The sequence below is a fragment of the Ovis aries genome, chromosome 1, assembly GCF_016772045.2.
Source record: "Ovis aries strain OAR_USU_Benz2616 breed Rambouillet chromosome 1, ARS-UI_Ramb_v3.0, whole genome shotgun sequence".
Classification (NCBI taxonomy): domain Eukaryota; kingdom Metazoa; phylum Chordata; class Mammalia; order Artiodactyla; family Bovidae; genus Ovis; species Ovis aries.
In genome coordinates this window covers 144607511-144631815 of record NC_056054.1, presented here as the reverse complement: position 1 = coordinate 144631815, position 24305 = coordinate 144607511, and the positions used below count along the sequence as shown (strand labels likewise).

Here is a 24305-nt window from a genome sequence, read left to right as displayed (position 1 = left end):
TTTAAGAATCATCTGTACAAAATCCAGAATTTGGACATTTATTTCTTCAGAGAACAATTCCAGCATCGTCTGATTCACTTGATAACTCCCTATGGTTGCAAAGTCCTTCCCAGCAAAAAACCCACAGCTATTTTATATAACATCTTCAAGTTCATAAAGCAGATTCACATAGATGATGCCACCTGATTCTCCCTGCAACCTCTAGTGATAACATTCATTGTTGTCCAGTTGCAAAGTCTTATCCAATTCTTTGTGACCCCATGAACTGCAGTACAATAGGCTCCCCTCTTCTTTACTCTCTCCCAGAGTTTACTCAGATTCATGTCCATTGAGTCAGTGATGCTACCTAACTGTCTCATCCCCTGTCACCCCTCTCCTCCTTTTGCCTTTAATCTTTTCCAGAATCTGAGTGAATGGAGGAGGGAATGGCAAACCACTTGAGTATTCTTGCCGTGAGAACCCCATGAACTGTATGAAAAGGTGCTGATAATCACAGACAGGGCTTATTTTGCAATTTTACAATGAACAGATAGGAAATGGAGTAAGACAATGACTTGCTCACAATTAGGTAGCTGGAAAGGGACAGAGCTGAAGCTCAAACTAAATCTTATATGTCATATCTGATATTCTTTCTACTTCTCCATGTTTTGGCCTGGTGAGGGGTTATGAAATTAAGAAAAGTAATCACTACAGAAGTGTAATTTTGTATGAAACAAGTTCTAGGCATTTTTACTTCAGCTCAGAAATCAATGCTTGCCTTTGAAAGGCATCTTAGAAAAAGATGTATAACTCTTAATACATAAAAGCCAGTAAAACAGAGCCAGATATATAGCATGAAAGTAACTTAAGAACGTGCTTCTGTCCACATCCTTAAGTGAAATTTACCAGTTTGAATACTGATCATTTGCTTAATGAAAATATTAATTTGAGGATATTGGAAACATTACAATTGTTCCTGAAAACATCACATTAAGTAACTGAGTTTGTGATAAATTTGACATAAAATCCAGCTAACCTAATTTTACAAATGGCTTGAAATTGCAGATGAAGATATTAACAATTCTTTTATTAAAGGATGAAGTGACCATAATACCCAAGGCGATATGCTGATTAAAGCAGGTGCAATGGAAGATAACCCATAAGCTTCATAATTCCTTGGATAATAGATCAGTGATTCTCTGTAATGTGCTTATTAAGCAATATGGAAAATTGGGTCAAATTAGACAGTGAGATAAAGTTGTTCATATATGACATGACTTGCCATGGAGACAATCAAAATGACATTTCTTAACCTAAGTCTCTAGAGATAAGGTACTTGGCAATGAATTAGTCAGTTACCTAACCTTTTGAAAAATCTACAGCTGTGATCAGTAAAAGAAAATTGCATTAAGAATGGGCAATTATGATGTACAGTATAATTGCAAGGGACAAATTTTCTTCCTAATAGTAATTTGAAACTCTGCCTTGTTAAAGAAATGAGAGCTTAGGAAAACGCTAGTGGTTATTTGCATAAAACAATGTAACTAACTCAAAATCATGCTGGCTGTTCTGGATGGCTGTGATAAACTCTAACATTCATGGAAACACAGTCCTCCAAGGGTCATTCTAATGTCCTAATAATTGGTGGGGCATAGACTTGGATTACGGTGATATTGAATGGTTTGCCTTGGAGACGAACAGAGATCATTCTGTAGTTTTTGAGATTGCATCCAAGTACTGCATTTCGGACTCATTTGTTGACCATGATGGCTACTCCATTTATTCTGAGGGATTCCTGCCCACAGTAGTAGATGTAATGGTCATCTGAGTTAAACTCACCCATTCCAGTCCATTTTAGTTTGCTGATTCGTAGAATGTCGACGTTCACCCTTGCCATCTCTTGTTTGACCACTTCCAATTTGCCTTGATTCATGGACCTGACATTCCAGGTTCCTATGCAATAGTGCTTTTTACAGCACTGGATCTTGCTTCTATCACCAGTCACATCCACAGCTAGGTATTGTTTTTGCTTTGGCTCTATCTTTTCATTCTTTCTGGAGTTATTTCTCCACTGATCTCCAGTAGCATATTGGGCACCTAATGACCTGGGGAGTTCCTCTTTTGGTATCCTATCATTTTGCCTTTACCTACTGTTCCTACTTTTAGAACTAACACCCAAAAAAGATGTCCTTTTCATTATAGGGGACTGGAATGCAAAAGTAGGAAGTCAAGAAACACCTGGAGTAACAGGCAAATTTGGCCTTGGAATGCGGAATGAAGCAGGGCAAAGACTAATAGAGATTTGCCAAGAAAATGCACTGGTCATAGCAAACACCCTCTTCCAATAACACAAGACTCTACACATGGACATCACCAGATGGTCAACACGAAATCAGATTGATTATATTCTTTGCAGCCAAAGATGGAGAAACTCTATACAGTCAACAAAAACAAGACCAGGAGCTGACTGTGGCTGAGATCATGAACTCCTTAGTGTCAAATTCAGACTTAAATTGAAGAAAGTAGGGAAAACCGCTAGACCATTCAGGTATGACCTAAATCAAATCCCTTATGATTATACAGTGGAAGTGAGAAATAGATTTAAGGGTCTAGATCTGATAGATAGAGTGCCTGATGAACTATGGAATGAGGTTCGTGACATTGTACAGGAGACAGGGATCAAGACCATCCCCAAGGAAAAGAAATGCAAAAAAGCAAAATGGCTGTCTGGGGAGGCCTTACAAACTGCTGTGAAAAGAAGAGAGGCAAAAGCAAAGGAGAAAAGGAAAGATATAAGCGTCTGAATGCAGAGTTCCAAAGAATAGCAAGAAGAGATAAGAAAGACTTCTTCAGCGATCAATGCAAAGAAATAGAGGAAAACAACAGAATGGGAAAGACTAGAGATCTCTACAAGAAAATTAGAGATACCAAGGGAACATTTCATGCAAAGATGGGCTCGATAAAGGACAGAAATGGTCTGGACCTAACAGAAGCAGAAAATATTAAGAAGAGGTGGCAAGAATACACGGAAGAACTGTACAAAAAAGATCTTCATGACCCAGATAATCATGATGATGTGATCACTAATCTAGAGCCAGACATCTTGGAGTGTGAAGTCAAGTGGGCCTTAGAAAGCATCACTACAAACAAAGCTAGTGGAGGTGATGGAATTCCAGTGGAGCTATTTCAAATCCTGAAAGATGATGCTGTGAAAGGGCTGCACTCAATATGCCAGCAAGTTTGGAAAACTCAGCAGTGGCCACAGGACTGGAAAAGGACAGTTTTCATTCCAATTCCAAAGAAAGGCAATGCCAAAGAATGCTCAAACTACCGCATAATTGCACTCATCTCACATGCTAGTACAGTAATGCTCAAAATTCTCCAAGCAATTCTTCAGCAATTCGTGAACATGAACTCCCTGATGTTCAAGCTGGTTTTAGAAAAGGCAGAGGAACCAGAGATCAAATTGCCATCATCGAAAAAGCAAGTGAGTTCCCGAAAAACATCTATTTCTGCTTTATTGACTATGCCAAAGTCTTTGACTCTGTGGATCACAACAAACTGTAGAAAATTCTGAAAGAGATGGGAATACCAGACCACCTGACCTGCCTCCTGAGAAATCTGTATGCAGGTCAGGAAGCAACAGTTAGAACTGGACATGGAACAACAGACTGGTTCCAAATAGGAAAAGGAGTACGTCAAGGCTGTATATTGTCACCCTGCTTATTTAACTTCTATGCAGAGTACATCATGAGAAACACTAGACAGGAAGAAACACAAGCTGGAATCAAGATTGCTGGGGAAAGTATCAACAATCTCAGATATGCAGATGACACCAACCCTTATGGCAGAAAGTGAAGAGGAACTCAAAAGCCTCTTGATGAAAGTGAAAGAGGAGAGTGAAAAAGTTGGCTTAAAGCTCAACATTCAGAAAACGAAGATCATGGCATCCAGTCCCATCACTTCATGGGAAATAGATGGGGAAACAGTATAGACAGTGTCAGACTTGATTTTTTGGGGCTCCAAAATCACTGCAGATGGTGATTGCAGCCATGAAATTAAAAGATGCTTACTCCTTGGAAGGAAAGTTATGACCAACCTAGATAGTATATTCAAAAGCAGAGACATTACTTTGCCGACTAAGGTCCGTCTAGTCAAGGCTATGGTTTTTCCTGTGGTCATGTATGGATGTGAGAGTTGGACTATGAAGAAGGCTGAGCGCCAAGGAATTGATGCTTTTGAACTGTGGTGTTGGAGAAGACTCTTGAGGGTCCCTTGGACTGCAAGGAGATCCAACCAGTTCATTCTGAAGGAGATCAGCCCTGGGATTTCTTTGGAAGGAATGATGCTAAAGCTGAAGCTCCAGTACTTTGGCCACCTCATGAGAAGAGTTGACTCATTGGAAAAGACTCTGATGCTGGGAGGGATTGGGGGCAGGAGGAGAAGGGGACGACCCAGGATGAGATGGCTGGATGGCATCATGGACTCGATGGATGTGAGTCTGAGTGAACTCCGGGAGATGGTGATGAACAGGGAGGCCTGGTGTGCTGCGATTCATGGGGTCGCAAAGAGTCGGACACGACTGAGCGACTGAACTGAACTGAATAATTGGTGATATCAATCATAGTTTTGTCAGCTTTTCTGAAATGGAAATAGTTAATATTTGCATGAGGCAAACATTTATTTTGCTTTGAAGAAATGACAGGAAGTGAAAGCATATCTGTAAAGAGTGATTCTATGTTGGCTCTTAATTAGGGTTACCAGCAGGGAAACTTCAAAATGGTGCCTTTCATGAGGTTTTCTGGGCAGTCTCTAAGATTTGGTACTTCTTACACAAGTACCATTGCATAAATACATGACTTCCTTTCTTTGGTCACCAAATTTAGCTGAAGACTGCAGGCTTAAAATATAAATCTGATTGATGAAAGCAGTTTAACTTTATGTAACTCCCATGTTATGTTAGACATGTGCTCATCTGGTTTATTTTGTGCTACACATGTTTAAATAACTAGGGGGCACAGCTCATGAAGGCCTTGGAAAATTTGGTGAGTGTCAAATGCCCAATCAGAGTTAGCCTCATATGCAGCATCAATGATGCTGTTATGCTTGAACATCTCAAGAGTCCCCCAGATGGTGGCATTGAAGGTACACTTGATAAGAACAGAAACTGTACTCTGACTGGACAAAGAAGGACTCACTTTCTTGGAGAACTTCATGCTGTTTGAATGAGGCCATCCTAACTCCACCTCCTCCATATTCCTGGTGGGTCATTCCCCTGCCTATAGTGATGTTCTTGACTTTTACACTTTCTCAGTGGTTCTCCAACTTGAACCCATGTCAGAATCATTTGTGGGATGTGTTGAAACACATGTTGCTGGGCCCCTTCCACCCACAGAGCTTCTGTCTCAGTTCAGTTGGGATTGTTGTTGCTGTTCATTTGCTCAGTCATGTCCGACTCTTTGCTACCGCATGGACTGCAGCACGCCAGGCTTCCCTGTCCTTCACCATCTCCCAAAGTATGCTCAAGCTCATGTCCATTGAGTTGGTGATGCCATCCAACCATCTCATCCTCTGTCGCCCTCTTCTCCTCCTGCCCTCAATCTTTCCCGGCATCAGGGGTGGAGGTAGGGACCAAAATTTGCATTTGTAACAAGCTCCCAGGTGATGCTGTTGGAAACTGAGAGCTGCTGTTCTTAGCTACACTGAAATCTTCTTTGATTCATTCATATTGTCTTCACTTATTTATTGATTTATTCATATAGCATCCATTAAATTCTAGAAAGATATAGATGTGTGTACAGTGTATGTCTATAACCAAGTACTACAATGTCAGGCACATTAAATGATGATGGGGCTACTGTCTTCTCTTTCTGTTTCAGTTGCTCAATAGATTCTTCTGCTTTCAGCTTCCGAGGGAGTGATGCCTCTATCCAGACCTTCTACTCCCTGGAGGAGATTCAATTTCCAAATTGTTCCTTCACCCAGTTCCTCATTGCTTTCCTTTCAATTGTAATTGAAATTGCAATTACAATTTCCACTTACTCAATGCAGGTGATCTCACTTATGTGGAATGAAGAAAGCAATCTACTTAAACTAATACACACTAATGCTCAAGACTTGGTTTGAATGTTCACATTTAGAAAAAGACACCTCTGAGTCAACATCAATTTCAAAAACAATGACAACATGAAGCGAAAACTGTCGGGTGGTTGAAATGTGCGTCTTCTCTCCTCCTTCCTATCTTTGGACACATCCAGTCATCACTGCAGATGCTTCATCTAGGTACAAAGAACTGGACAAAAGAAATCAGTTTGGGACTACTTGAGAGATTTAATAATTTTATAGAAAAGATATCAAATTTATATTTTAAATAATGTGTTTGCATATTCCATCAATCAAAGTGTTAAAGTTAGAACACCCTTGTGATAACCAATAAATCTGCCTGAACGTCTGTTCTTATTAGAAATGTTCCAATAAGGATATTTATATATTTATTGTGACAGTAGTATACCCTATGTGATAAGGGAAGCCCATGTTTAGGGTAATTATATTATAGTGTTCCCATCAGAGGTATATATGAGGAAACTGAGAAAGAGAAAAGCAATGAGACCTGAGGGCAACAAAGATCATGCATGCAGAGCTAGGCTGAACCTCAAAATATACTGCCGTATAAAGCCATTTTCTTAAAGGGAATATTCTGAGAATTTATAGGAGAAGGCCTAGGAGAGCAAGGGAGAAAAGACAGATCAACACATAATCAATTAAATAGATACTCAGGGATAGAAGGCAATGGCACCCCACTCCAGTGCTCTTGCCCAGAATATCCCATGGACGGAGGAGCCTGGAAGGCTGCAGTCCATGAGGTCGCTGAGGGTCGGACACGACTGAGAGACTTCACTTCCTCTTTTCACTTTCACGCATTGGAGAAGGAAATGGCAACCCACTCCAGTGTTCTTGCCTGGAGAATCCCAGGGATGGGGGAGCCTGGTGGGCTGCCGTCTATGGAGTCGCACAGACTTGGACACGACTGAAGCGACTTACCAGCAGCAGCAGCAGGGATAGAAGAGGAAAAAGCTGAAAATTGTATGGAATGTGAGAGCCACAATTCAGAAGAATTCATAAGTTGAGTCTCACCTAATGAGCTGTTGCTATTGCTTCCTGCCCTATGCCTCCTTCACCTCCTTCTCTTTTTGCTTTCCCTCCTCTTTGTTCTCTTTCATCTCTTCTGCCATTTTTTTCCCCTTTTCTTCTTTTTTAAAAATGTTTAATTGGATGTTAATCACTTTACAATGCTGTGTTAGTTTCTACCTTACAACAAGGTGATTCAGCAATGATGGATGGTCGATTGCTTCAGTTGTGTCTGACTCCTTATGATGCTATGGACCACCATAGCCTACCAAGCTCCTCTGTTTGTGGGATTCTACAGGCAAGAATACTGCAGTGGGTTGCCATGCCTTTCTCAGGAGATCTTCTTGACCCCAGGGGATTGCACCCATGTCTCTTGCATTGGCGGGTGGGTTCTTCACCACTAGTGCCACCTGGGAAACCCTAACTATACATGGATACTTTGAAACTTCCCCTCATCGCCCCACCCCTCTAGGGCATCACAGGGCCCCAGGCCCGGCTCCCTGTGTTATACAGCAGCTTCCCATTAGCTAGCTATTTCGCACATGTCAATGCTACTCTCTAATTTGTCCCAACCTCTCCTTCCTCTACTGAGCCCACAAATTCGTTCTCTTATATCTGTGTCTCCATTTCTGCCCTGCAAATAAGTTCATCAGTAGCGTTTTCTAGATTCCATATATATGCATTAATTTAAATTCCTGTTTTATCTGAATGTTCTTTATTTTGACTCTGTCCAATAAAATCTATATATTCACCGATTATTTACTCATTTGATGGTTTCAGCCAACATCCTGAAAACTGAAAGTAACCACTAGCAGTAAAACCTGCCTGCCAGTGCAGGAGATGGAAGAGGCACAGGTTTGATCCCTGGGTTGGCAAGATCCCTTGGAGAAAGGCAGAAGATCCCTTGGAGGAAGGCAGGGCAATCCGCTCCAGTGTTCTTGCCTGAAGAATCCCATGGCAGCCTACAGTCCATAAGGTTGCAAAGAGTCATACATGACTGAAGCATCTTAGCATGCATGCACGTCACATAGAGTCACAATTTTGCTTTATGACAAACTCCTTTAAAACTTGATTTTAACAGAAAAAAAAATTTTTTTTTTTTCTGAAGTTGGATACCATCTGTACCTAAAAGTTTAAGACCATGGACAAGTTACTAAACAGCCCTCTGTGTCTCACTTCCATCCTTCAGCAAACAGTTGGATTAGATAATTTCTAGCTCTGAAGGTTATACTCCATCCCACATTTTCTGTGTGGAATATCCACATCCAAGTTTTGCAAATTTTTTTTCTTGAGTTGCCATAAAAGCCTTTGTCTTCTGCTGACAGCACAGTACTCTATAAATGTTTGTTTTCAGCACTAGCACTTTGGGCAATTTTTTTTTACAAGTGGTTACTCCAGTATAAACTGGAAATGTTTTAAGAAAAACCAGCCATGCAGACAGTATGTGAGAGATTTTTCTGGTAAAAAATCTCACAATGTATTTAGTTCATTTACATTTTCTCACTGATGCTTATAAAGCAAGATAGGAAAGGCAGATTTTCACATTTCCTCAGGCAGAGGTCAGAAGTAGCTTTCAGAGGGAACTTGAAGCTTAGGCAAAAATCCAAACTCATAAAAGCACAGCCATTTTAAAACCAGTAAAAATGAACTGCTGCTCGGTATAGCAGATGGCAATATTTTATGAACCATTTTGTAACATTGCAGAATTCCCAGCACCTACTAAACTTTAGCTTCATGAATACCATTAAAGAAGTGATGCTGCTTTTGCACGTGGTATTTTTTTTAAAGGAAATGCTATATTGTGAACCTAAAAAAATAATTGCTTAAGATGTGAAAGGATTGCCTGACACACCCAATGGTAGGTGAGGACAAGGTCATCCTGATATATGCTGAATCCATTTGCCTGCTGTGAAGACACCATGATATAAAAGCTGGTGTACCTCTGTTTTAAAGAAACTTTCTAGCTAAAGTGTGTGGAGTTAGGCAAATCTTAGTTTATATAAGAAGATAATTTTTTCATGTACATTCAGTACATCAAATTACTAATATCTAATCCTAATTAATATCTAATCCTATGTGATTATTTCTAAGGGATCATTTACTATACGTTGCGAGAAGAAGCAGTGATTTATCTGGTTGGGGGACTACACTACAGGAGGCATTGACAAATCTTTTGAATGAAGAAATTATATTTACTGTAAAATTGCTGACTGGTGGTGATGCCTTACATGTTTATAAAGTCTCTCTTCAAGTTTCTGCCAAATAATGTGAAAAGGGGTAGAAGACTTCAGAGGAAAAGTTCTTGAAAACCTTTGGCGATTTCTTCAGTAGTAAGACATAAGTAACCACAACAATAGGGATATTTGATTAAACTGAACACAATCAGTCACCAGGAAGGAAGGGAATTGGAACCTAGGAGCTTTGAAGACTGTTCACAAATTTGAGTGGCGAAAGGTACCAATTTTAAAATAAAAACTAACAGTAGTTGGCACTTTTTCAAAAATTAAGGAGACATAGGCCTGTTGCTAGGGTGATTTTAAAATAACCTATCAGAGAGACTAGGAATATGAAGACTTTCTTTTTCTATAACAAAATAGTGATTTTATCTTGCCTTACAGAATTTGATTTCATATACAACAGTGTATATTTTGTTATAAAATTTTAGGTTTATTCTTTTCAGCACTGTAACTATCTGTTGTAATATATTGATTTATGCTTCATAAGCTACACAAAGAGTAGGATGTTTATAATCACAAAAAATACTTAGATTAGCTATCTCCTGTTTAATAATTTGGGATGAGTGGTGCTTATTTTCACCACAAAGTAAGAAGTTAAGAAAATGTACTTTTCTTAATGTTTTGACTGTTGGCTTAAGTAAACCAAAAATTCTAAATGTTACTCATCATTTAAAAGAAAAACAGAGGTACTGGACAACAATATTTGAGATACGCAATCATCAGTAAAAGAATTTATCTTTCAGAATTTATTCATAATAGTTAAGAGGATAGTTACTGTGCACAATTCATTATTTTACTTTCAAAGACATCCCTGGGAATTAGACATGATTACTCACATAGTTCATATGCCTAGCAAGTTGTCAGGCCAAAATTTGAACCCAGCACCATTTGGACCATAGAGTCCATGTTCTATTAACGACATCATTTGGGCTCCCCAATTTTCCAATGCCAGGGTACATCATTCTTTTGTATTAACTTTGATGGATATCATCTGGAGATTTTCGACCTCCTGAAATGTTATAAAAAAAAACTTTTTTTTTCAAGAGTATCCATTATATTAAGTGTGATAAAAATGTATGTTGGTAATGTATATGTTTCACTGCTATTCTTTCCCTTTTTGCCACCCTCTTCTCCCCCCGCTGCATGTGCTCTCTATGTCTGCACATCTATTCCTGCCCTGCAAACAGGTTCATCAGTACCATTTTTCTAGATTACATATGTATGCAGTAATATATGATATTTGGTTTTCTTTTTCTGATTTATTTCACTCTGTATAATAGGCTCTAGTTTTTAGTTCAACGGATTCAAATGCATTCCTTTCAATGGCTGAGTAGAAGGCAATGGCACCCCACTCCAGTACTCTTGCCTGGAAAATCCCATGGACGGAGGAGCCTGGTGGGCTGCAGTCCATGGGGTCGCGAAGAGTCGGACACGACTGAGCGACTTCACTTTCACTTTTCACTTTCATGCATTGGAGGAGGACATGGCAACCCACTCCAGTGTTCTTGCCTGGAGAATCCCAGGGACGGGGGAGCCTGGTGGGCTGCCATCTATGGGGTCGCACAGAGTCGGACACGACTGAAGTGACTTAGCAGCAGCAGCAGCAGCAGTATCCTTTGTATATATGTGCCACAACTTTTTATCCATGCAACTGTCTATGAACATCTAGGTCGCTCTATGTCTAGCTATTGTAAACAGTGCTGCAATGAACATTGGGGTACACGTGTCTTTTAAAATTATGGTTTTCTCAGGGTATATGCCTAGCAGTATTGCTGTACAACACAGAGGGCTCAACCTGGTGCTCTGGGAAAACCTAGAGGAGTAAGATGGGGTGGGAGGCGGGAGGGAGGTTCAAGAGGGGGGAGACATATGCACACTTAATGGCTGAGTCACACTGTTGTATACAACACTGCAACCAGTGCAACACTGTAAAGCAATTATCTTCCAATTAAAACAAATTAAAAAAAGAAACATCTCTATTGAAGGCCTTTGAGTATCTGGGGATGCTGATTGATAGAACTCAAATTACAAAAAAAAAAAAAAAGTGTACATTGGCAATATGGCATGAGGAACCCAGGTCTTAGATATATCAATATATGTCCAAGCATTACTTTAAAGTAGCTCAACATCACTGTCGGCCTCTGTCCAGTGAAAGTAGTCTCTGAAGCTTGTGCTTGCAAACTTAACAGCAATAGTGACAGAAAATGCCACCGTATCTCAGAGACACCCTGGGATAGATAAATGGTGAGGTGGTGAAGGAACGGAGCAGTGGCTAAATTTTATGACATTTCTTTAAGCAACAGCCCAAATCAATAATCTGTCCAGCAAGTAAGAATGAATGCCATAATCCTCCTAACAAAAAGAGAACTGTTTCAGTGGACATTACAAGAGAGGAAGGTAGGTGGTTCTATTAGGCAAGTGTTCTACCCCTCAGCTTTCAGCCACAAAACTATCAAAATACTAGGGAAGAAAGAAACACCTCAAGCAATTGTTTCCATACTAAAATCTCGAGGGCTTCTCTTTTTTAATCACTCAGTCATGTCTGAGTCTTTTGAGATCCATAGACTATAGCCCACCAAGCTCCTCTATCCATGGAATTTTCCAGGCAAGAATACTGGAGTGAGTCACTATTTCCTTCTCCAGGGGACCTTCCCGACCCAGGGATGGAAATTGCATCTCCTACATTGGCAGGCAGATTCTTTACCCCTGAGCCACCGAGGAAGCTCCACATCTCTAGGCTAGATTTAGGGGGGAAAGGAGTAAGAAAAAAATCAAGAAATAGTTTTGAAAAATGTGATGAATTAGTTAACGAAGGAAGAGCCTTAGATAAGGCAAAGATGACTAAGGAATAAAGTGGCAATGGTTTCTCCTTGTCCCTCTGAGAGGATTACTTCTGTTCTAGTATTCAACCTGAGTGTGCTCTTAGTGAGCATAACCTCTAACATTGTAATGAAACTTCTCCTGAATCATTTTCTTATTTAGGTTCTGTCACATGTTTGTAGAATAAAAGCATACACATATATTTTGAGGAATTCTATGAATGCATATTTTAAGGTGACATCTAGGTAGTTGTGTTATTTAGTAAGGGTCCAAATATATATACCGAACTTTTCATAGCCTTCCATCCCCCCTACATGTTTACTTCTTAGGTTTTTATACCAAGTAAAATAGCAGAATATTTTTCATGTAAAAGATTTCAAAACTCATTGCTACGGTGATCCTTTTTAAGTGTACGCCAGATAATGGCAGTTTTTTCCCCCAAAAATGCCTTATGGTGCCCATCCCATTCAGAATAAAACCCAGTGTCCTCACGTGACTGCGCATGAGCTGGCTACTATTTCTCCTAAGCCTTGTTGCCTCTTTCTCTACTCCACGCTCATGGAATTCTAGATGTACATTTTTTCTTGCTGTCCACACATGACCCTGCTTTAGAGTTGTTTCCATGACTGTTCTCTCAGCTTTACATCTTTCCTCCTCAGATACTCCCATGTCTTACTCTCTCACCTCGTTTCTCTGTTCACATGTCGCCTTACCAGAGAACATGGTCCTGACCACCCTAACTGAATTAACATTCCTCATAACTCGCTATTTTTCCTTACGAGATACAGTAGATTAGCTATTTTTCAATTATATTCACTCCTCATTTTCCCATCCTCATGGGTAAACTGAATTCTCCATTTCTGGCCTTTTTACTTACTTAGGCTGATTCAAGTAGAATTTTAAATGCTCTGCATGGTTGGGTTGAGTTCTTGTATGTCTGACATTACCATGTGAAGGACACGACCATAGCCTCTTGTTCCTAACAGGCGAGTGAGAGAATGCAGATAGAGGCATCCAAGTTCAACTCTCTTAGTTGAGCCCTCCCAGTTTGATCAGCCTCTAAACAGATCTATGAATGAGCCCAGTGAAGTCTTGGTAGCACTCAAATCAAACTTCAGCTGATGTCTAGGGTCAAATAAATGCTTATGGCTGCACTGATGAGATTCTAGTGATTGATACATACCATTTCTTTTGTGTGTGACAATGCCTGACTGATGCATTCTGACGTTTATAGTACATTCATCAGCACACACTTTTATTTATTTACTTGCTTATCAATATGTTCCTCTTCTCTAATACGCTCCATTGAGAAGAGGAACTTTGTCATTGCTATTCTGTAACAACCTAGACTAGGGCTTGAATCTCAGTTGTCTCAATACATATTTGTGAAATAAATGGCTACTGTGATAGTTAACATATGTAGGAACTTAGGTAACTAGACCAAACAAATATTTCCTATGTCATAATTATATTATAGTAGAAATTATAAGTGTTTTCATAAATGTTTTATGTTTTACTAGTATAAACATTTTTTATATTTTACTAGTATAAAATATTATATCTTTTAATCAGGATTAATTCAGGACCCTATAGGAATAGTTGATAATTTTCTTTCCAACCAAACTAAACTGTTGTTACAAGAAAGATATTTTCACTTACAGTATTTCTTATAAAATGACATGAAACTAATTTTCTTTATTTCCATCATCCTATTAAAATAATCTATAAAAAAATAAAGTGAAGTCGCTCAGTTGTGTCTGACTCTGCGACCCCGTGGACTATATAGCCCACCAGGCTCCTCCACTCATGGAATTTTCTAGGCAGGAGTACTAGAGTGGGATGCCATTCCCTTCCCCAGGGGATATTCCTGACCCAGGGATTGAACCCAGGCCTCCCGCATTGTGGGCAGACGCTTTACCCTCTGAGCCACCAGGGAATCCCGTAAAATAACCTATACTTACATATAATTGGCCTTAGTATAATACTATTTATAATTCAATCATCTCTTTGTTTATCCTTTCCAGAACTCTGCAGATCAACTAACTCAATAACCTTCTCCCTCTCTCCTCTCCTAGTCTTTCTTTGTCAACTCTCAGTTTAACATTTAATATCTGCAAAGCACTACATACGAGGTGCTTAAAGTTTGTGAAAGATGTGAAAGAAGAACATGCTAAAACTCCTTATGGTATAGAAAAATGATAATTCTCTTAGGAAGATGAGTTATCTGTTCCCCCAAACAGGCCTGGCATGTTAGCAAGTGCATAAACCATCTTGTTCCAACATGTATCTGCAACCTACGTTCACACCACCCTCTTGCCTAATGAAAAATCTTAATGTTTCCTTGATGTCCCATTCTTTTTTACACTTTTTCTTCTTTTCACTTCTTCCTTTTGCCTGTGCTTTCTGTTATATTCCCCTAGATAACTCTTCAATACTTCCTCAGGTGGAAAAGAGTTTATTACTTTTACAAAACAGAATTAAAAATGTTACCTGGGGAGCACCCTTTGACTCTCCTTTCATGATCATAATGATTGCATCTTACAAATTTCTGTGCTCAATTTTATGTGAATACGTTTTTCTGGGGAAAGTTTCAATTGTTCCAGTTATGCTCTCAAAGGGAATGCTGACTCCAAAGCTTCTAAATCACTTGCTAGATGTAAATCTTCAGAAGGCAGGAATTCTATCTTATTTATTTATTACTGAGTCTAAAAGGTAGGCATTCAGAGAGTATCTATTGAAAGCTAAAAAATTAGATGAGCATTTAAGAGTGAAATGGAAATTATATCACATTAAGTAAGCATTATTTTATTGGGTCAAAAGAGTGGTATTCCTATTGAGTAGAACACTAATGTAACACCTCAAAAGAGGCAGAGCTTGAACAAGATCTGGAGGGTGGGCAAAGCAGGATATGAGGAGCTGACAAGAAGCTACATTACACGGAAAAGAAAATGACAACTTAAAAAGACTTGGAGTCTGGACTGACTTTGGATGCCTGTGGGAGTCAGTCCAAATGGATGTGGAGTGTCACTGTGCACTCCTTCGTAACAAGATGCATTCATTTTGAAGTTCTTCAGCTTTGCTCATTGTGAAGCCATAGGAAGCCTTTTACATTTAATCACAGGAAAACTGCATTTTTAGATATGTAAACACCACTTATAGCCTTTGCAATGCTTTCTCTGACCTTTTTGAAATTTTTATTTTCAAGACTCTGACAGCATTGATCACCTGTGTCTGTTCAGCATTTTTTTCATGAGACTGACATACTGTCCCAGTGCTCACATCTATCAGCGTTGCTCTGATTTATCGGCTTAATAACAGGAAATCATTTGGTAGCCCAGTTCTATTTTGCTTGAACACTGACCTGTGACCTTAATCTGATGCCTTTCAAGGATTTTTGTTTTTCCATATAAGATTAATTAAATTGAAGCATTTTGAAGAGATTATATGATAAAAAGTCATATCTGAGCATTTAAAGTTAATTTTTCTCTCAACTGAGTAAAACCTTAAAAATAATTTTATTCAAAAATTACTTTAATAATACAGTTATTAAAGCAATTGACTCATGCTATTATTAAAGTCAATCTAGTGGCTGCAGAAGTGTCAAAGTCCAATTTTTATTTATTAATATGACATACAAATAGAATGAGATATATATTAGTTATTCTTTCTTATAACAAATTTATTTTAAAAATCTGAACATCTATTTCTCAGATTATGATTATGTTTTAAACTACTATCTAATTTTGGAAGTGAAATTATACAAGAAACTTAAAATCTATTGAATTTAGAAAAAACATAAATTTTTTATGTAAAAGCATGAAGTTCATAAAATTTTGAGAAGAACCAGTCTTTAGTTATGAGCACGTTTATTGGAATTACATGGAATAATCTTCATATTAGGCAAGTAATGCAGTATACTACTGATAGTTGTAAGGTTTCCTTTGCATTTTATGTACAATTCAAAGCCTATTATTGAGACACTTGAAAGAGAAATATTCTCACAGAGTAAAGTGATGCATATACTGGGAAAGCCTGAAAATTAAATTTACCATGAGTAGCCTAAGAAACGTGTGCAGACTAGGAGCAAAATAAATGCTTCACCCCACTCCAGTACTCTCGCCTGAAAATTCCCATGGATGGAGGAGCCTGGTAGGCTGCAGTCCGTGGGGTCGCTAAGAGACTGAGCGACTTCACTTTCACTTTTCACTTTCATGCCTTGGAGAAGGAAATGGCAACCCACTCCAGTGTTCTTGCCTGGAGAATCCCAGGGATGGGGGAGCCTGGTGGGCTGCCGTCTATGGGGTCACACAGAGTCAGATATGACTGAAGTGACTTAGCAGCATCCATTTTGCAAGAATTTATTGGTTGCCTGACTACCTGACATGACCTCTTCCTATAAAATCAGCTAATAGGTGATTGATGCATTTAAGTAACTTTAACTGACTACAGTATATGAAGTACAAGAACTCAAAAGTTGCAGTGGGAATATAAAACATCTGGAGGAGTGTTAGAGAGGATTCTCATAAAGGGAAAGAATTTCTTTATTTGTATTCTAAAGAAGAACTTAGATAAAACTAGCAAATAAAAAACAAAGATAAAGCATCTTAGAGCATATAAGGTTTGGTGGCATAAAATTCATGTTTATTGTATTCAGGGAACTAAATTCACTTTGTGAAGAGTAAGTATGAGCAAATGGGGGTGGAGTAAGGATAAGGCTAAGACTAGAGGTGTAGGCAGGGGTTGAGAGATTATGAAGTGCCATTCATGCTTGTTGTGTGAAGCTGAGGAGATTGTAGCAGTCTTCAAACTTGATCCTTGAAAGAACCAGCTCTCCCAGTATTCATACTCCTTAACCAGCCTTCCTCTTTAATATGAACTGATGTGGTGACTCTCTCCTTTTCTATTGTTTATGTGTGTGTGTGTGTTTTAATGTGTAACAGTCAGAAGTCCAAGCTGAGCTCCCTGCCACAGAAGCAAGTCATAGAGTGAGGCACCTTGGGTTATTTAGCACAGTGAAGACTTCAGATGACTAATCCTTACCAATATCTAAAAGCAACCCCATAAGGAATCCCAAGAAAGAACTTTAATGAGAGATAATAATAAATATTAAGTTATTATGTTTGAGGGAGGTTTGTTATATAACACTAGATAACTGAAATAGGATTCACTTAGAGATTTTAAATTTGTACCAGGTTTTGGGAAAATCACAATTATGATAAGAACTGTAAAACAGAGAAAAACTTGAGAAGCAGTAATACCAGTTATCATAGAAATTCAGGTGAATATGATGAAGGCTTGAAATTAAGACAATGGAATGGACTGGACTTTACAGCATGACATCTCACTGGATTTGGGTATAAAGAGAATGAAAAGGAAAAGTGAAGGTCCCGATTTTACTTGCAAGAATATACATTTTCTTCCTTCCTTTTTTATTCATTCATCCAGCAGATGTGCACTGAATTCTGATAACTGTGAAAAAGGTGAACAGAAAAATTCCTGGTTTCATGAATCTTACAATATAGTGGGGGAAGATTAAACTAATCACATATTTTCATTACACCACCAAGGTAACTAGTATAGAAGAAAGGAAACAAGTAGATATAGATGGGACCAGATCTAATCATGAACAGTAGGAGCTGACAGAGGACTAATTAGACCTCAAATATGATTAGTAGTTAATTGAGTCAGTGGGAACAGCCATTCTATATTCACAAAATGAATAATACATTAAAGGATGAATTACACATTCAAGGAATTAAAAGAATATAAGAGATGGAGCTTAATGGAAAGGGATGAGAAGGCGGGACATGTGAGCCAAGGCACAAGAAAAGTAAGTAAAGGTGACATTGTATAAGCCTTGCCAGACATATAAAAGACTTTGCATTTATTCAAATAGCATCTGGAACTCATTAGGTGGGTCTGAAAAGCAGCATGATATCTATATTTTCTCTTAATAATAGTATTCTTACACTAATGTAGAGAGTGAACTGAAGAATGGCTATATATCATGTGAGGATACTTGCTAGTAGGTTATCATAGGACAAACCTCAAAATCCCTGATATATATTTAGTACTCAATAAGTTAATAAATGTTAGCAGCCATTATTATCATTATCAGCTTCATCCTTGCCATTGCTGTTATCTTCAACTATGTTGTTGGAAACTAAGAGTAGACATATTAAGAAACATCTTGAGGTAATATTCTTTTTTCAATTGATGCTTTGCTTGAGGGATATAGGGATAAGGGAAAAGTGAGTAAAAAATGAATCCTGGTTTTCAAGCATGTACAACAGAAGAAAAGGTGATCAGCCATTTGTGGAGGAATATAATGATGAATGCAATTTTGCGGTAGTTTGAGAATTCTTTGCAATTGCCTTTCTTTGGGATTAGAATGAAAACTAACCTTTTCCAGTCTTGTGGCCACTGCTGAGTTTTTCAAATTTGCATGAACCATGAAATTCCAGATGTTCAAGCTGCTTATAGAAAAGGCAGACATCTGTTGGATCATCAAAAAAGAAAAAGAGTTCCAGTAAAACACCTACTTCTGCTTTATTGACTATGCCAAAGCCTTTGACTGTGTGGATCACAACAAACTATGGAAAATTCTTAAAGAGGTGGGAATACCAGACCACCAGACCTGCCTTCTGAGAAACCTGTGTGAAGGTCAAGAAGCAACAGTGAGTACTGGATATGGAACAGCAGACTGGTTCCAAATTGGGAAAGGAGTATATCAAGGCTGTATATTGTCACCCTGCTTATTTAACTTATATGTAGAGTACATCATAAAAAACCCTGGGCTGGAAGAAGCACAAGGTGGAATCAAGATTGCTGGGAGAAATATCAATAACTTCAGATATGCAGAAGACACCACCCTTATGGCACAAAGTGAAGAAGATCTAAAGAACCTGTTGATAAAAGTGAAAGAGGAGAGTGAAAAAGTTGAGTTAAAACTCAACATTTAGAAAACTAAGATCATGGCACCTGGTTCCATCACTTCATGGCAAATAAATGGGGAAACAGTGGCTGACTTTATTTTTTGGGGCTCAAAAATCAATGCAGATGATGACTCCAGACATGAAATTAAAAGACACTTACTCTTTGGAAGAAGAATTATGACCAACCTAGACAGCATATTAAAATGCAGAGACATTACTTTGCCAATGAAGATTTAACTAGTTAAAGCTATGGTTTTTCCAGTAGCCATGTATGGATGTGAGAGCTGGACTATTAAGAAAGCTGAGAGCCAAAGAACTCATGCTTTTGGACTGTGGTGTTGGAGAATACTCTTGAGAGTCTCTTGGACTGCAAGGAGATCCAACCAGTCCATCCTAAAGGAAATCAGTCCTGAATATTTATTGGAAGGACTGATGATGAAGCTGAAACTCCAGCACTTTGGCCATCTGATGTGAAGAGCTGACTCATTGGAAAAGCTCCTGATGCTGGGCAAGATTGAAGGAGAGAGGAGAAGGGGACGACAGAGGATGAGATGGTTGGATGGCATCACCGACTCAATAGACATGAATAGACTCTGGGAGTTGGTGATGCACAGGGAGGCCTGGTGTGCTGCAGTTCATGGGGTTGCAAAGAGTCTGACACGACTGAGCAACTGAACTGAACTAAACTGATAATGATAATCTTTGGGACAAGATGCATCTAGATTTCCTTTAGATAGAGAGAGGAAATGTTAAATACGAATATGAATAGTACAGAGAAGACAATGTGGCTAAGACAGAAAGCTTTATGTGGTGACTGAAGCTGTAGGTATTGTAAGATAGAGTGTGTACAGTGAAAAAAATGTCCAGGAGAGTCTTAAGGAAATCCAGCACTTAGTTGCTAAATAGAATAGCTTTAATCTATATGGTCAAAATAGAATAAAGGACCGGAAAACCCTGCACCTCAAGTGAAGGGCAGAGAAGTTTGGTATGCTGCAGGCCATGAGGTCGAAAAAGTGGGACATGACTAAGTGACCGAACCACAAGAGAAGGAAAGCCCTCACCGCAAGGGAGAACTGGGAGTATCAAGAGACATCTAGAATATTGGTGAGAACCAACTGTCTCTGCTACATTTATTAATGTGTATTTCATTTTTTGGCATATTTATAAATGGTCAGAAACAAAGAGAGAAAATATTGATTAATTTTTGGATAGGGCTTCCCTGTTAGTTCAGTTGGTAAAGAATCCAGCTGCAATGCAGGAGATCTTGGTTCAATTCCTGGGTTGGGAAGCTCGACTGGAAAAAGGATAGGTTACCTGCTCCAGTATTCTTGGGCTTCTTTTGTGGCTCTGCTAGTAAAGAATCTGCCTGCAATGCGGGAGACTTGGGTTCTATCCCTGGGTTGGGAAGATCCCCTGGAGAAGGGAAAGGGTACCCACTCCAGTATTCTGGCCTGGAGAATTCCATCTCTCAATCTTTGTATATTTTACTTTTAAAAATGTATTGTGCAGAGCACATTTTATACAAGCAGCATAAGGTAATTTCTTCTTAAATCATAATTACATATAGTTGGCAAATATAATTGGAAACCAATCAATAATGGCTGCATGATTAAGTTACAAGTAAACAAGTCAAGTGCCTCTTCATTTCTGTCTACCACCCAATGGCCTAGTTAAGCAAATGGTTATGTAGGTTTTGCATACCTAACAAAGTTCTCTCTTGATTTTTATACATTGCTGAAGATGATAATAAAGAATATATTTCCCCATTTTGGTTCTTTTTATTATACATAGCTGTAGAGGATTTTATATTATTTTTCTCCTAGCCTGAAATTTGCTTATAACTATTTTTTCCTTTTATCTTTTAAAATGTTATCATGGCATCTCAGCAGAGTGGTTATTTGTTTTGTTAAGATAAACAAATTCATATCTCCACATATATAATGCTTAATATTAAAGTAGACTTTATTTCATGAGTGAATGATGATAGGAGGGCAGTGTTGTGAATTGAATGGCTGATAGAGCAATGAAAAAGGTCCTTCTATATCTAAAGATCAGTTATAAGAGAGGGTCCCCAAAGCTCTGTGTACAAATTTCACTGTTGGTAAATGACCTGCATATCTAAGATACATATTTCAGAAATGGTATATGTTGAAAGCCAACCTGAACTTTCCAATAGTAAATGGTGGGAGATCAAAAAGTAGTCTGTAGCAGCATATATGAAAAAAACACCATAAGGCAATATAAATAAAAATACTACCAGAAGTAAACATTTAAGAGCTATAAGTGGTATGTACACTATTTTCACTTATATTATTTTTTCCTCTTTGAAAGCAATTCCTGTGCAGCATTAAAAAATTCAGCATTGCATACAATTCTTCTACTGAATGAAACAATGAATAAGTATCAGATCATCATGAAAACTTGTACTTTCTGATTGATAAGACACTTTATTCTGGAAGTGACGTGTACCATATGTGATAGGGTTAATATAGGTATTGTTTGCTGTTGTTACCATTTAGTCACTCAGTCGTGTCCAACTCTTTTGCGACCCACGGACTATAGCCCACCAGGCTCCTCTGTTCATGGAATTCTCCAGGCAAGAATACTGAAGTGGGTTGCTATTTCCTTCTCCAGGGGATCTTCCCAATACAGGGATTGAACCTGTGTCTCCTGCATTGGCAGGCAGATTATTTACTGCTGAGCCACCAAGGAAGCCCTTAGCTATTGTTAGGGCTTAAATTAATAATTAATTTAGTGTATAAAATGATGTGATGGATATGCCCTATCCTAGGCATTAGTACTTCATCCTGACAACAAATGTGAATTAATATTAGAAATGCTAGGTGGGAATATAATTTGTTACCAGTCTAAAGATATGATAAAGTATGATAAAGATGTCAGATGTCCTATGTAGTAATACAGCTTCATATTGTAAGAGCTATTCAATGGTTTAGTATCAGTATTGTACATATAAATTTTTTTCAAGAGTTTTTTAGAGACTATTTTCTATAATTTAAAAATCTAAGATATTTTAACAATATAGAGGTGAGATGAAAATTAAGCAGCAAAAGGAGAAAATGTGTTCAGAAAAAAAGGCAAGTGGATTTTTTATTCTCTTTTCTTGTCAAACTAAAATCACCTCCCCTAATTCATACAGAAAAAATAACAAAAATAATTAAATGTTTTGATTTCAATCTCCCTTAGTCTGGCAACAGTACTCATAATACTTGAAGATTAATCGTGTGACAGTCATGTAGCAAGCCATGCAAACAATATATCTTTATAACAATGGATATTTTTCCTGTGAAATGGATTGGAATAATCTGATAGCATTCAGGAATTGTATTAAAATGAAGGTCCTTCAACCTGATGAATATTATAAGTGCTACTTTCTCAAAGACATCATCAAAATTAGAAGCATTTATCTTCAGCCAACTCTCAATTATCTACATGTAGAATATCCCATTTCTGAATGATTCACTGCAATTTAAAAATTTCTGCTGCAATTTAAAATAATTTCTTCCTATCACCTAGCACTTTTATGAAATAATCATCCAATATCTCAGTGATAAATTAAGACCTTGATAAAATAAAATACAGTGGTGTATGAGATAAGTTGGTATAAATACCTCACACCAGATCCTATAATTGACTTCAAATCCCAATGTAAACTATTTTTATTTCTGGATATTTGATAATATTCATAGTATTTTTTCTGTAATTGGTCAACTAATCAAATGTGAAATGCACTTTTTAATATAACTCTTGATATATACATATGCATTGACATGTATCTTGAGTAACAAATTCTCCTATTAAGAATATATTTTAAGATATCCAGCTAGCAACTGATAAAAACAGGTACCAACACTTTTAGGTGCCCTATATTTTCAATATCTTCTACTCTCATGTTCCAATAAAGACTATAAAAATAATGTTCCATGTATTAAATATTTAATGAATTCTCCTACATGCCAAAACAATTCTATGCACTAGAGATTCATGTACTGCCTACCAACCCGATAAAACACATTTCTCTGATGAATTTATATTTCTTTGAGGAAGACTATAAACATATAAGAAGTTTCCCAGGTGGTGTTAGTGGTAAAGAGCCTGCCTTTGCTCTCTCCTGCCAATGCAGGAGGCATAAGAGATGCAGGTTTGATCCCTGGATTGGGAAGATCTCCTGGAGGAGAAAATGGCAACCCATTCCAGTATTCTTACCTGGGAAACCCCATGGACAGAGGAGTCTAGAGGGCTACAGTCCATAGGGTCATAAAGAGTCGATATGACTAAAGTGACTTTTAGCACATAAACATATAAATAAATGAGTAAATGAAGGGTTAGATGCCCATAACGATTATAAAGTGGATAATACTTGAGATTGTATAGAGATTGATGGAAGACAAGATTTATTTAGGGTAGTCAAAGAATAATATCCTGAAGAGCAATGTTTGGAAAATCTGAAGAATTTAAAGAACACAGTCATGAAAATGTCCTGTTGAGAATATTCCAAACAGAGAAAAAGCAAGTGCAAATGCTCTGAAGCTGACTATAGAAAAAAATTTGCAATATATACTGTATATATTTGTGTCTATTTGTGGTTGTATACTAATTTCGCTGCTTATACTAGGATACCTATTTAATTTATTCTTGGACAATAAGTTTTTTTCTCATTTCCAGGAGGTAATATCAGGCAATTGTGTTTTTAATGGTTAATTCATTTCCACCAGGGGAATGATTGCTGTTCTTTAATCACTAAATCATATCCGACTCCTTACAACCACATGGACCACAGCTTGCCAGGCTCCTCTGTCCATGGTGTTTCCCAGGTAAGACTATTGGAATTGGTTGCCATTTCCTTCTCCAGGGGATATTCTGGACCCAGGGATCAAACCCACATCTCCTGCATAGGCAGCTGGATACTTTACCACTGGGCCACCAGGGAGGCCCGAAGGGGAGGGGTAGAGGAGCTCATTTTATTGTTATTTAGGATTCTTAAGTCCAAAATTCTTTCCTTTTTCCTTTTTTATTTTTTTGAGTTTATTCTAATTAACCACTGACCCTCTACTGAGATGGAGAAGAAGCTGAATGGGGGCAGTTTTGAGGGTGTGTTGGGGACAGTTCTTAGAGTGGTTGTGATGCTTGAGAGTAGAATTAAGAACAAGAAAAGATCAAAAAAAGGTAAGTCTATGGATTTGGCAGG

General features: G+C 38.1%; 1 pseudogene; it reads right to left on the bottom strand.

Moving 5' to 3' along the window:
- Positions 1–24305, bottom strand: part of LOC132657596 (craniofacial development protein 2-like) — a 163772-nt pseudogene that overhangs the window by 123200 nt on the left and 16267 nt on the right.